The sequence below is a fragment of the Kogia breviceps genome, chromosome 5, assembly GCF_026419965.1.
Source record: "Kogia breviceps isolate mKogBre1 chromosome 5, mKogBre1 haplotype 1, whole genome shotgun sequence".
In the NCBI taxonomy this organism is placed as follows: domain Eukaryota; kingdom Metazoa; phylum Chordata; class Mammalia; order Artiodactyla; family Physeteridae; genus Kogia; species Kogia breviceps.
In genome coordinates, this window is record NC_081314.1 from 14,510,710 (window position 1) to 14,524,073 (window position 13,364).

Genomic DNA, 13,364 nt, shown 5'->3' on the forward strand with positions numbered 1-13,364 from the left:
CCTACTTGCAATTATAATTAATAATTATAATTCAAAAACAGGTTTATACACCAGGTCAGGCCCTTTTAAAAATATAAGTACAAATCGGGGATATATATATATATATATATATATATATATATATATATATATTTTTTTTTTTTTTTTTTTTGTGGTACGTGGGCCTCTCGCTGCTGTGGCCTCTCCCATTGCGGAGCACAGGCTCCGGACGCGCAGGCTCAGCGGCCATGGCTCACGGGCCCAGCCGCTCCGCGGCATGTGGGATCTTCCCGGACTGGGGCACGAACCCGTGTCCCCTGCATCGGCAGGCAGATTCTCAACCACTGCGCCACCAGGGAAGCCCGGGGATATATTTTTTGAAGCTGGCTTCACTTCGCAGACTGATAAATCTACTGTCCCAAAATCACAAGGTTGTTTTTTACTAATTCATCCATGTAATTAAGACACAGTGGAAGAAATATGTACTTTTTGGATGAAACCTAATGTTTTGGTAAAAATGGGACAAGAGGGCTTCCCTGGTGGCGCAGTGGTTGAGAATCCGCCTGCCGATGCAGGGGATGCGGGTTCGTGCCCCGGTCCGGGAAGATCCCACATGCCGCGGAGCGGCTGGGCCCGTGAGCCATGGCCGCTGAGCCTGCGCATCCGGAGCCTGTGCTCCGCAACGGGGGAGGCCACAGCAGTGAGAGGCCCGCATACCACAAAAAAAAAAAAAAAAAAAAAAAAAATGGGACAAGAATGTCATTTTTCATAATGTTGATATAAAAGCTGGTAAGCTCACGTATCCCCAGAGCTCGGTTTCCACCAGGTGGGTCTCAAATTCAGACACTAAATGCAGATGAAGAAATATCTAGTGAATTCTATCTATCCCTTCCCCAAAGTTTCACTTACAATTAAGATATAGGTATTATTTGTATGAAGAACATACAAAAAGAGTTGGAAATTGTTTGGCTAGAGGGAAGACAACTCTTCAGAGACTACTGTTTGCAGTTTGCAGAATAGGATAATCTTCTCTAGGAAGAATAATGTCCACATAGCAGCACTATCTTCACCAGGAATCCCAGAGCCAGTGGATCGATCATGTAGCAGGAAGCCAAACCTTCTGGCTGCTCACAACATCACTCAGCTTCCCTTTCATCTTCAGGAAGTGTCTCTTGAATTCCAATCCATCACCCTTAGAAAGCCGGAAGTCGACCAAGATCTTCTCATCCATTTCTACCAAATTCACTTTGAAAATGAGTTCATTGTTTCTTCTATCAGTTGTTGATACAGTAACCTGATTCATACAACTTTTCTTCCACTGATAGCCCAACTTCTCACAAGTCTCTTTCAGGCATTGATAAGATTTGTCAGCATCCAATTTGGTAAAAAAATCGTGTCATTCTTTTGACCAAGAGCTGCCAGGGGTTCTGTGAGGATCCTGGGGTGGCGAGCAACTGCCTATTCAGAAGCATATGATCAGGACATGTGGGCTGGGAACAACTGATCCCTTGTACCAGTTTATCAATGTATGAAGGGCTGGTGTCCCATAAGGAAAGACCTGTCCGTGGTTCTGGCTGAGAACTGGAGTACTTCACATTTTCTTCACTAAAAGCACTGTTTACTGGACAGAAGTCCAAATTCGATTGAATAGGCTTAGAGAATCCGCCAGGAGACTCTGATACACCACCTGAAGTGACTCGGGGCCTCTTTGCCCCTAGAGGAGCAGAATCGATTTTTTCCAAGGGTTGAGATATGTTTTTTTTTTCTTTCCAATCACAATAATTCCTGACAATTATCACTAGACTGGTCCCACGGCAATTCTCCAGCCAACACTGCAGTAAGTACTATTCCACAGGACCAAACATCAACTGGTTCTGCATGAAATTCTTTTCTCTCTAGAAGTTCTGGAGCAACATACGGTAAAGTACCACACATCTTGTTCAATAAACGCTCACGATTATCATGCCGAAACACTGTTGCCAAGCCAAAGTCAGAAATTTTGAGGTTATCCCTTTCATCCAATAGGAGATTTTCTGGCTGAATATCCCTGTGACTTATTGCAATACCATGCAGATAAACCACACCTGCCATGAGTTGATGGAAGAACCTCTGAGCATCTTGTTCAGGCATGCCTATGTCTGGCTCTATTCTATCCAAAAGTTCTCCCCCACTACAGTACTCCAGAAATAGATACTGGATATTGCCTTCTCTCCTGTGACCATAGAATTTCACTACATTCTCATGATTTAACATTTTATTGATACAAATCTCTTTCTTAATATTTTCTGGACAGTCTATGGCACGCTTCACGTCCACAATCTTCACTGCAACTGCTTCTTCAGTTCTTCTATTCACAGCAAGTTGAACTTCTCCATAGGCACCGTCTCCCAGGGTTTGCACCAAGTCCCAGTCTTCCACAAAGGGCACTGCCGTGACTCCACTAAGTCCCGCGGCTCGGGTGCTCTCGGCCAGCAGAGGAAGTCTTCTCTCCAGTCCCCGTACAACGGGCACCGCCTGGCACCCCACTCCTCCACCCTCCGAAACCGCCCCTCCGCAGGAGTCTCTCCGATCCTCTAGGCTCGGCGCCGAGAACTTTCTCTCGCTGTGCCCCTCCTAAATCATGTGGCCCCCGAACTCCGGCTCCAGGCGCTTTTCCCCCTCTACCGGCCGCCCTTCCTCACCAGGCCGTCCTTTGCCCGCCCTAGGCAACCCTTTTTATGTTTATGATGATTTGGAATTGTCAACAATTGTCAAGTGTCAAGGCTGTGTTCTATTTTCTCAAATTGGGACTGGCTCCTGCACGGATCCCTGAACCACTCACAGTGGCCAGGGGAATGCAACGCTGTGATTGGCCAGGCCTGAGTGCCCCGCCCACGCCCAGAGTCTGGGAGGGAATGAATTCCCACGGCACTTGGCCTGAGTGTGGAGAGGGCTGGTCCTATGAGAGTGAGTTGGGGTAATTTTTCCTTGAAAGGTGACATGATGCTAGGTGGCAAAAACAGTCACCTTTCACTACAGGCTCCCTTCAGAGTTGTAATTCCTGGGGTGAAGCAGTTACCTCACAGGCCAGGGACCAACACCGCCAACGTCTACCAGGTCCATAGAGACCCAGCTTGACCAGTCAGCCTTGCTGAGTTCTGAATGATCCAGACAGACGTGGCCTCCCACGATTCAGGCACAGAAATCTGGCTTCGGATGAGAGCAGATTTCAGTGGCTTCTAAGCTTTCCTCCAGCTGGAAGCCTCAGAACCTAGAGTTCTAAATTTCTCTTTTGTTTTATATTGTATTTCTTCTCATGTTTCCTTGTGCCTTCTTTTCAACAATGTTCTATTTAAACATCCTTTCCCTTTCCATCCTAAAAAACTTCCCTGTTCTCTTGTTTGTGTCTGGCGTTCTCTGCCGCTCTGTCTCACTCTCTTTTTCCATCATCAACATCTATTTATCGAGCACCCACAGCAGTCAGGCAGTGTGCACAGCAACATGGGTGCAAAAACAAAGATCTATTAGCTACAATCCCTTGCCTCAAGTTTTACACTGTCTCTGCCAGAAAGAACCCATCATTCATGGCGAAGCTTAATGCAAAAGTAAAATATATAAGTGCACATGAGGGATGCTGACTGCAGCTTCTGCATTCTCCCAAGGCTGGCCTTGCAGACAGACAGCTTAGCTGAAAGCATTTATAACTATAAGAAGGAATCTAAGCCATCAGGATACATTCCTCTTCCCAGGGCTTGAAATTCCTCCCTTTGTCTATTAACACTTCTGAAAAATACCCATAACGCGAGAATCACTAGGATGCTGGATGCCAGGCATTTAGGATGGAAGATGAATTCATTCCAAGAGGTATGTTGCTTCTTAAGATGGGCAGTATCAACTTAAATGCAAGATGGCAGTTTTGACGCGGTGGGGGAGGGATTCTGGAGCGGAGATCTGTGCTGGGGAGGGGGGTTTGCATGGGGCTCCCTGAGGGCATCGTGTGCCTGTGATGCAGGATAAGGTGGGTACAGAGGAAGGATGAGGGCCCAGAGGGGGAGGGAACCTCTAAGTGTTGATTCCACACTTCTGTGCCAAGGACCACTCAGAATTCCACCCATTTATTATCCCTTGGTTAAGTTTCTTCCTCCTTTCTTTTCCTTTCCCACTCAACTGCCAGTTGGTGGGCAGTAGTTTATATGTGATTTAGAGCTCAGTGAACTAGACCAGGCATTTTGACTTTTGTTGAAGTTTAAAAATTGCACAATCCCTGTGATCGCTGGTTGCTAATGTCACAGGCTGGTGAGTAACTATAAGGGAAAGCAAAATCTTCCATTCCATCATGGGCTCCTTGCCATCATAGTGAATTATCACAAGAGCAATCCAAGGGCAGAAACACCCCTTTTGAAAGGGGAAAATGGAGAAGATTATTCATGGTATGGAAATTTTGAGAGACTGAAAAAATGGACCCTGGAAAAGGTGGGGGGAATCACACAGTAAGAAGGGAAAAAACACTATCTCACCTTTGAGTGTGAAATTAGTTTACCTTCGTTAAGACTCTAATCCCATGAAAACTATAAATATAGCATCCTGATTATTTAAGAGAAAAACACTAATTTTCAAGTTTGTGCTATTTCTAGTGATTCCAATCTGCTGTGCAGGAAGTGTGAGAGTGCTGATAATTAAGGAACACTATACTAGGCGGTGATAACACACCACCTCTGGATCCCAGCTCATGGTACCTTGTACATGTGACAAAATCAGATATGATACTGCTAAAATGTCAGAGCTACACATTAGCAATTCTCTTATTTCAATACAATTCAGTGATGCTTAACTTCGTACTGCAATCCTTGTGTCAGTGTTCCTTGTCATAAATAATGCAAATTCAAGATAATTATTACAAGGAAATTTTTAAAAGCCACAAGCTGAAATCATTTACAAATCACTTCTGCCCCGGCTTCTTGTCACTGACCTGCATAAATTGCACAATTCATAGTCAAGAGGATGAGGAGAGTTGATGGATCTCCTCCTGGCCTTCGAGAGTGTGAAATGTCAGAAAATGAACTCATGATCGTCTTTGCCCACCCACCCATCCCTAGACCCCTCTGATGACTCCCTAGCAGTCACCCAAGCCCCCACCTGGCTGTATTTCCTTACTCTTCCTCTTCTCATACCAATCTCACTAAATCCTATCAAGTTTACCTACTTCTCCAATCCCAGGTTCTGTGTCAGACCTTCTCCATCTTTTTTTTTTTTTTTTTTTTTTTTGCAGTACGCGGGCCTCTCACTGTTGTGGTCTCCCCCGTTGCGGAGCACGGGCTCCGGACGTGCAGGCTCAGCGGCCATGGCTCACAGGCCCAGCCGCTCCGTGGCATGTGGGATCCTCCCGGACCGGGGCACGAACCTGCATCCCCTGCATTGGCAGGCGGACTCTCAACCACTGCGCCACCAGGGAAGCCCCTTCTCCATCTTTTGAAGTCACCTCCTGTGTCCAGGTCTGAGCCCTCCACCCGGCTGCCTGCATGAGGTATCCAAAAAGGCAAATCTAATTGTGCCTTGCTTGAAACCCCTGCAGTGGTCCCCTCTACCCCTAAGTTGAGGTTCTAGATCTTTGGCCTGCCTACGTGTTGCCCGGTGACCTGCTCTGCCTATCCCTCTGACCAGATGTCCCCCACCCCTGCTACCTGCTCTTTGTACTTCCTGCCCAAACCAGAAATACCAAACCATGGAGGGTTCCACACACCCCATGCTGCTCGAGCTGCACCCTTTTGTTCATGCCAGCCTTATCCACCACCTTCACCTAGACAACTACACTCATCCTTTAAGACTGTGCAGAAGGCATCTCCTCCAGAAAGTCTTCCCTGAGCTCATGAAGAGGAATCAATGTGCTTTCTCAGAATTTCCCATCCCTCTATCTGTCCCATCATATTGTTTACCTTTCCTTCAGTGCTGATGGCTGGGAGGTCCCTCAGGAACAGGGACTGGTTCTCATTCATCTTCCTATGCCCGGCACAGAACAGCAGCCCAGGGATGTTGTAGGCATTTTCTGAAATTTGAATCTGATTGTGGGTTTAATTAAGTTATTGGTAAAAATTGTACAAATTCAGATTCTATAAGGGGGGAAAAATCAGTTGCTTCAATCCCTGCAATTCCTGTATTAAAGGAGTGTGACTGGATTTAAGCATTTATTCAAATAGGTCATAAAATTATAAAATCATGGACTGTGTATTTATCCATCTATAATATATATTGTTCTGTGTTCTAGAACTTACTTAAAAGTGTCATTCTTTACGTTTTGAGATATACCTTGCTTTTTTCACTCAATAATGCATTTTTTAGATTTTACATTGAAAATCTAGCTCATTCATTTTCATTGCTGTGATATATTCCATTGTATGACTATATCATGACATATATGTTCATGATGGTTATATTTTCTTGCTAGATTATTTGATTGATATGTAGGGCTTCTTTTTATCTCTAATAATACTTTCTCCACTAAATTCAATTTTCTCTTATACTGGAAACGCCGCATAGCTTTTTTTCCTTTGATTTGTGTTTGTAGGTATAGCTTGCCCCTCTCTTTATTTGCAAATTTTCACTATGATTTTGTATTAGGGATGTTTTCATGAAAAACAAAAATCTTGATTTTTATTATTTGTAATCAATCTGTTGTTTTTTCTTTTGACAGGTGATTTCAAACTTATGAATGCTGATATATCTAGATTTAGTTATTACCAGGTAATTTTTTTATTTACTTGTTTCTTTCAATTTCCTTTCTTGACTTTCTTGCCTTCTATTAAATTAATAAAATTTTCTGTACTTTTCCCTTTCTCCTCTTAACTGGTTTAAAAGCTATACACTATTTTTTTTTACTCTATTGTTGTTTACTTTTTATTTTTTTAATAAAAGATTTATTGAGATACAATTCATATACAATTCACTCATTCAAATGTACAATTCAGTGGCTTATAATATATCCATGGAGTTCTGCAACCATCACCTTAACATCCCAATACACTTTAGAACATTTCATCACCCCAAAAAAGGAACACATACCCATTAGCAGCCACTCCCCATTTCCCCCAGATGCCTCCCTCCCTACCCCAAGCAATCCCAATCTACTTTCTTTCTTTCTTTTTATTTTTGGCTATGTTGGGTCTTCATTGCTGCACACGGGCTTTCTCTAGTTGTGGTGAGCGGGGGCTACTCCTCATTGCAGTACGTGGGCTTCTCATTGCAGTGGCTTCTCTTGTTATGGAGCACAGGCTCTAAGCATGTGGGCTTCAGTAGTTGTGGCATGCAGACTCCATAGTTGTGGCTAGCGGGCTCTAGAGTGCAGGCTCAGTAGTTGTGGTGAACGGGCTTAGTTGCTCTGCAGCATGTGGGATCTTCCTGGATCAGGGCTTGAACTCGTGTCCCCTGCAGTGGCAGGCGGATTCTTAACCACTGCACCACCAGGGAAGTCCCCCGATCTACTTTCTGTCTCTATGGATTTGCCTATCCTGGACATTTCTTATAAGTGGAATCACACAATATGTGGTCTTTTGCGACTGGCTTCTTTTCTTAGTGTAATGTTTTCAAGGTTCACTGATGCTATAGCATGTCAACACTTCATTCCTTTTTATTGCCAGGTAATATTTCATTGTATGGATATGTCCCATTTTATTTATTCCTTGATCAACCAAATATTTGAATTGTTTCCACTTTGGGGCCATTATGAGTAATGTTGCTATAAACATTCAGGTACAAGTTATTGGGCAGACATATGCTTTTATTTCTCGGGTATTTCTAGAAGAGGAATTTCTAGATCATGTGGTAAGTCTATATTTACCCTGCTGAGGAACTGCTGGACTGTTTTCCAAAGTGGTATTTTACATTCCCACTAACATTGTATGAGGGCTCGAATTTTTCTACATTCTCACAATATTTGTTCTCTGATTTTTGATTCTAGGCATCCTAGTGGTTATGAAGTGGTATCTCATTGTGGTTTTGATTTACATTTTCCTGATGGCTAATGTTGTCGAGCATATTTTCAAGTGCTTTTGGCCACTTGTGTATCTTCTTTGGACAAATGTCTATTCAGATCCTTTTCTCATTTTAAATTGGGTTATTTCTCTTTATATTTTTGAGTGGTAGGAGTTCGTTATATACTCTAGATACAAGTCCTTTATCATATATATAATTGGCCAAAAATATCCCTCCTGTCTGTGGGTTGTCTTTTCATTTTCTTGATGGTGTCCTTTGCAGAACAAAGGTTTTTAAGTTTGAAGTTTTTCAATTTACCCATTTTTCTCTTCTGTTGCTTATGCTTTTGGTGTCATATAAGAAACTATTGCCTAATGCAAGGTCATGAAGATTTATACCTATGTTTTCTTCTTTTAATTTTTAAGATGCATACTTAATTATGCCACCATTTCCTTTATTCTTTTTTTTCTGAAAATCGATTTAACACTCTTGAATGTCTCTTAGCTGATTTTTTAATTTTAATCTTCTTATGCTATATTCCAAATTAATTTATGTCTACTACCTTCCAATTTTTCAACTTCCAATCTGTTTTAATTTTAATATTCCATGTATCTATTTTTCCAGGATTTCAAATTGTTCTTTTTCATATCCACTGGTCCTGTTTCATTTGGCCTATGTAACTTCATAAATGTCTATTTTATTCATGGAGGTCATTTCTTTATCTCTTTGAGGATACTAAATATGCCTTTTTTTTTTTTTTTTTTTTTTTTTTTTTGCGGTACGCGGGCCTCTCACTGTTGTGGCCTCTCCCTTTGCGGAGCACAGGCTCCGGACGCGCAGGCTCAGCGGCCATGGCTCACGGGCCCAGCCGCTCCGTGGCATGTGGTATCTTCCCGGACCGGGGCACGAACCCGTGTCCCCCGCATCGGCAGGCGGACTCCCAACCACTGCGCCACCAGGGAAGCCCTAAATATGCCTTTTTAAATGTAATTTTCACGTTGTCATTTTTATTTCACCTGGAGTCAATTCAGCTCACAATTGTCCACCTTCCTTAGCATTAGATTTTTCTCTTAGGTTTGGGAATTTTTATGTACAAGCTCACCTGGAGTAGGGAGGTTTATTTTTTTCAACGTCTGTCTCTGAGCTCAAGACACATAATAATTGCTCAGAGTCCCCCTCCAATGGTGATATTTGGGGTATTTCCAAACAGTCAGGCAGCAAATGTCAGCTTGGCTGGGACCTCCCTGTGCCTACATCCCTGGGCCTCACCTCCAGTGCAAGGTAGTTTTCATCAGCCATTGCTCCAAGTCGCAGGACTATATATATCAAGTTTCTTTGTTTCCTGAATGATAAGAAGACCCAGGCTCAGAGACATTGTGAAGCTAACTCAAGGTCACCAAGCTGAGAAGTTGTGAGAGTGGGATTTAAACCTAGTTGCCTGACTGCAAAGCCCAGTGTGTTTTGGGGCTCTGAAGGAGGGTGAGAGCAGGTCATGTTCACATAGCCCTAGGGTCCTGATCAGAGAAACACTCATGGTCCCAGGAAATAGAGGCCTGCCCCTGAGGGTGCTTTCACATAAATATTCGTTAGTTTGAATGAATCACCTACAAACTGGTTGCTCCTCCCTTGAGCAGCTTGCTGTGCCCAGAAGGAGACTTTGGAGTGAGTGGGTGAGTGACACGAGTTCCAGTCCCAACTCTGCCACTTACTTTCAAGGGTAACTTATATTACGTTACATCTCCGAGCCTATACCCTTAGCTGTGAAGTAAGGACAGTAATGCTTATCTTCAGGTCGTAAGGAGGATTCTGCAAGCAGGCTCACAGAGTGGAACTCAGTCATGGTGGTTCACGTTTCCCTTTCTGTGGATGTAGTCAGTTTCGCATGGGGCCCTGAGTATTGCTGGGAGCACACTTCTTTTCCTCCTGTCTCTAGAATCTGAAAAAAGCACATGCCTGGAAAATCCAAGGCACAGCACATTAGACTTTAACACACTCCCTGCTATGAGATACATTTCCCTACTCATCAGGACCCTGGGGTGGGTAGGAGGGGGTACTGAAACCGAGCAGGACCCTGTGGGGCTCCTGGGCACGGAAGCCTTTCTGAGTCTCCCATTTCTTGCTTGTAGGGAAAGGTTTCAGCCTCCATGACCTTCCCTGAACTCCAAAGGGCGGATTCAAACAGTTGCTAATTAGGGAAGGGGGATGCAGAGACAAGGGAGGAGCAGCCAAGAAACAATAGTGTAGCCTTGGGGCAGGGTCCTGGTTCTGCCTCAAGGGGTACACCTAACAATGTCTTTGAGCTGTTTACAGAACAAACCCCCCACATGGAAGATGCAGCATTCCTCATTCCAGAGAAAACCACCTGAGGCCAAATTAAAGGAAACAGAGAAGCTCATCAAGAGATTACCTGAGGCCAACATTCAGATGCAGACGTAGAGACTGGACTTGAGGACACAGGGAGGGGGAAGGGTAAGCTGGGACAAAGTGAGAGAGTGTCATGGACATATATACACTACCAAACGTAAAATAGATAGCTAGTAGGAAGCAGCTGCCTCGCACAGGGAGATCAGCTCAGTGCTTTGTGACCACCTAGAGGAGTGGGATAGGGAGGGTTGGAGGGAGACAGATGCCAGAGGGAGGGGATGTGGGGATATATGTATATATATATATAGCTGATTCACTTTGTTATACAGCAGAAACTAACACACCATTGTAAAGAATTATACTCCAATAAAGATGTTAAAAAAAAAGAGAGAGATTACCTGAGGCCAGATTAAAGGAGTGCAGGCCCTTCACACACCCTAATCTAATCAGCAACCCCACCCTTGAACCATTGCTATAAAACTCCTCACCAAATCCTCCCAAGTTGGGACACACACAGTTTTTGAGGCAGGAGCGCTCTGTGTCCCCCTTTGCCTGGCAAAACAATAAATCTATTCTTTTCTACTTCACCCAAAACTCTGTCTCCGAGATTTGATTTGGCACTGGTGAATTTCAGCATCAGCAGCAGAGGAAGGCAAGACCCATGAAGGCTCCCATTCTAGTCCTCATGAGAGAACATTTTCCCTTCATAAGAAGAGAACAGAACCTCTGGGAGGCAATAATTCTGGGTGACAGCTCCATAGGCTGGTACAGACTATGAAGCAAGTCTCAAGAGGATGCTTTTGTTTCCAAGAAAATAGGAGTAAATCAGAGACTTGGGATTTTCCCTGAATAATGCATTTGAGCTTCAATTTTGAACAAGCTTCGACACCAAAACCTGCTTAAAATAAGACTTATGCCTTGGTTGAGGCAAATACTTCTTAGATATCCCCAAAAGCACAGTCTATAAGAGGAAAAACATTAATTGGACTTCATCAAGATAAAAACTTCTGACGTTGTTAATAGAATGAAAAGAAGCAAAGACTGGGAGAAAATATTTGCAAACCATGTATCTGATAAAAGACATGATGTATCTGTAATATATAATGTAAGAAGAAAATAAACAATACAACTTTTTTAAAGGGACAAAAGGTTTTAACAGGCACTTCACAAAAAGATATACGAATGGCTAAAAAAACACATGAAAATGAACCCAACAGCATTTGTCATTGAGGAAATGCATATAAAAAGCACAATGAAATATTACCACACATCTATTAAAATGAATAAGCGAAATATATTCACTATGGCAAGTATTGGTAAGGAACTAGAAGTTTCATACACTGCTGCTGGGAATGTAAATAGAAGAATCATTTTAGAAAACACTTTGGGGCTTCCCTGGTGGCGCAGTGGTTGGGAGTCCGCCTGCCGATGCAGGGGACGCGGGTTCGTGTCCCGGTCCGGGAAGATCCCACGTGCCGCGGAGCGGCTGGACCCGTGAGCCATGGCCGCTGGGCCTGCGCGTCCGGAGCCTGTGCTCCGCAGCGGGAGAGGCCACAACAGTGAGAGGCCCGCATACCACAAAAAAAAAAAAAAAAAAAAGAAAGAAAAAAAAGAAAACACTTTGGAAAGAAGTCAGACTTAACTTACTGTGTGATCCAGCCATTGGACTTTGGGGGATTTATCCAAAAGATAAGAAAGCATGTGCTCCTACAGTGTTCATAGTAGCTTTATTTGTAATAGCCTCAAACTAGAAATGACCCGAAAGCCCATCAACAGGTGAATGGATAACAAATTACGGCCGGTGTATCCATACAATGGAATACCCCTCAGCAATAAAATAGAATGAACTTTTGATTCCTGCAATATGGAAGACTCTCAAAATAGTTTTTGCTGAGTGGGAGAAGCCACACAAAAAAGAGTACATACTGCATGACTCCATTTACATAAAACTCTAGTAAATGTAAATGAATGTGTAATGACAGAATGTAGACTAGTGGTTACTTGGAGCTGGGTGGGCAGGAGGGAGCAGAACAAAGCTTTTGAGATTGATTGCGGTTGTGCTTTCATGGGTGTGTACATATGGCAAAACTTACCAATATTTTACACTTTAAATATATACGGTTTATTGTACGTCAATTATATCTCACTAAAGCCCTTAGGAGAAGGAAAAAGGAGGAGGACAAGGAGCCTTGTGTTCAATGATTCTCAGCTGTCGACCAGTCCTTCCAAGACCCTAGCACAAGTCCCAATATACGGGAATATTTTCTCAAATATGGAAATTCTTACTGGAAACTCAAGATCGCATAGGGTCTTTCAGGGTCTTTATAAGTTTTTGAAAATTGATGCTTAGAAAGTGTTTTTTTATATGGAACAGTTACCCCATCTTTTGGAGTTTTTAATGGAACTTTTTGATTCAAGTCTCTCCTCCATTTTTTTCCAGTCCCGGTCATTTTTCTAATCACCTTGCTGCATGCATAGTACGTGTGGAGTCTCGGCTCCCTGGTGGCTGTCATTGCAGACATGCCCTTTCTCACTCCAGCCTGCTCCCTTCAAGTCCCTGACACTGAAACCTTGTCTCTGCCTGCCCGCTAAGCTTCTGGATGCATTTGGTTTGTTATCTCTATTCTATCCTCTGTTCTCTAACCTATTAATCCTGGTCACCCATGAGGTCCTTGGCACTAGCTGTGGTCATCCAGAATTTAAACACTGCCCAGATATACTTGGCACCTCTGTGTCGGGGCTGAGGGCAGAATTGTGGGGAGGTTGTTCAGATTCTCTTCAGCTGGATTGTTCTCTGACCTGCAGATAACATCTCAGTTTCCTTCAGCAAAGTGTAGACATTTCGCTTCCCGCAGAGCATCTCCATGGAAACTTTCCTGACCCCCCACCCAGGCTGGGTTGTGTGCCCTTATCTCCTCTAGTATCCCATGTTTCCCTTTGTCATTGTACTTACTTGGTTTTCTTTGTATTTTCTTGTCTTTCCCCAATTCATATCCCTTTCCCAAAATGGGAGACTCTGGAGAAAAGGAATTTGGGTCTTAAACATCTCCATATTCTCAGAACACAGCATAGATCTA

The 13,364-nt window shown here is 43.5% G+C and overlaps 1 pseudogene; it reads right to left on the bottom strand.

Moving 5' to 3' along the window:
• Positions 1-1,075: 1,075 nt before the first annotated feature.
• LOC131756646 (serine/threonine-protein kinase Chk1 pseudogene) lies at positions 1,076-2,124 on the bottom strand (annotated as a pseudogene).
• Between the last annotated feature and the right edge of the window lie 11,240 nt (positions 2,125-13,364).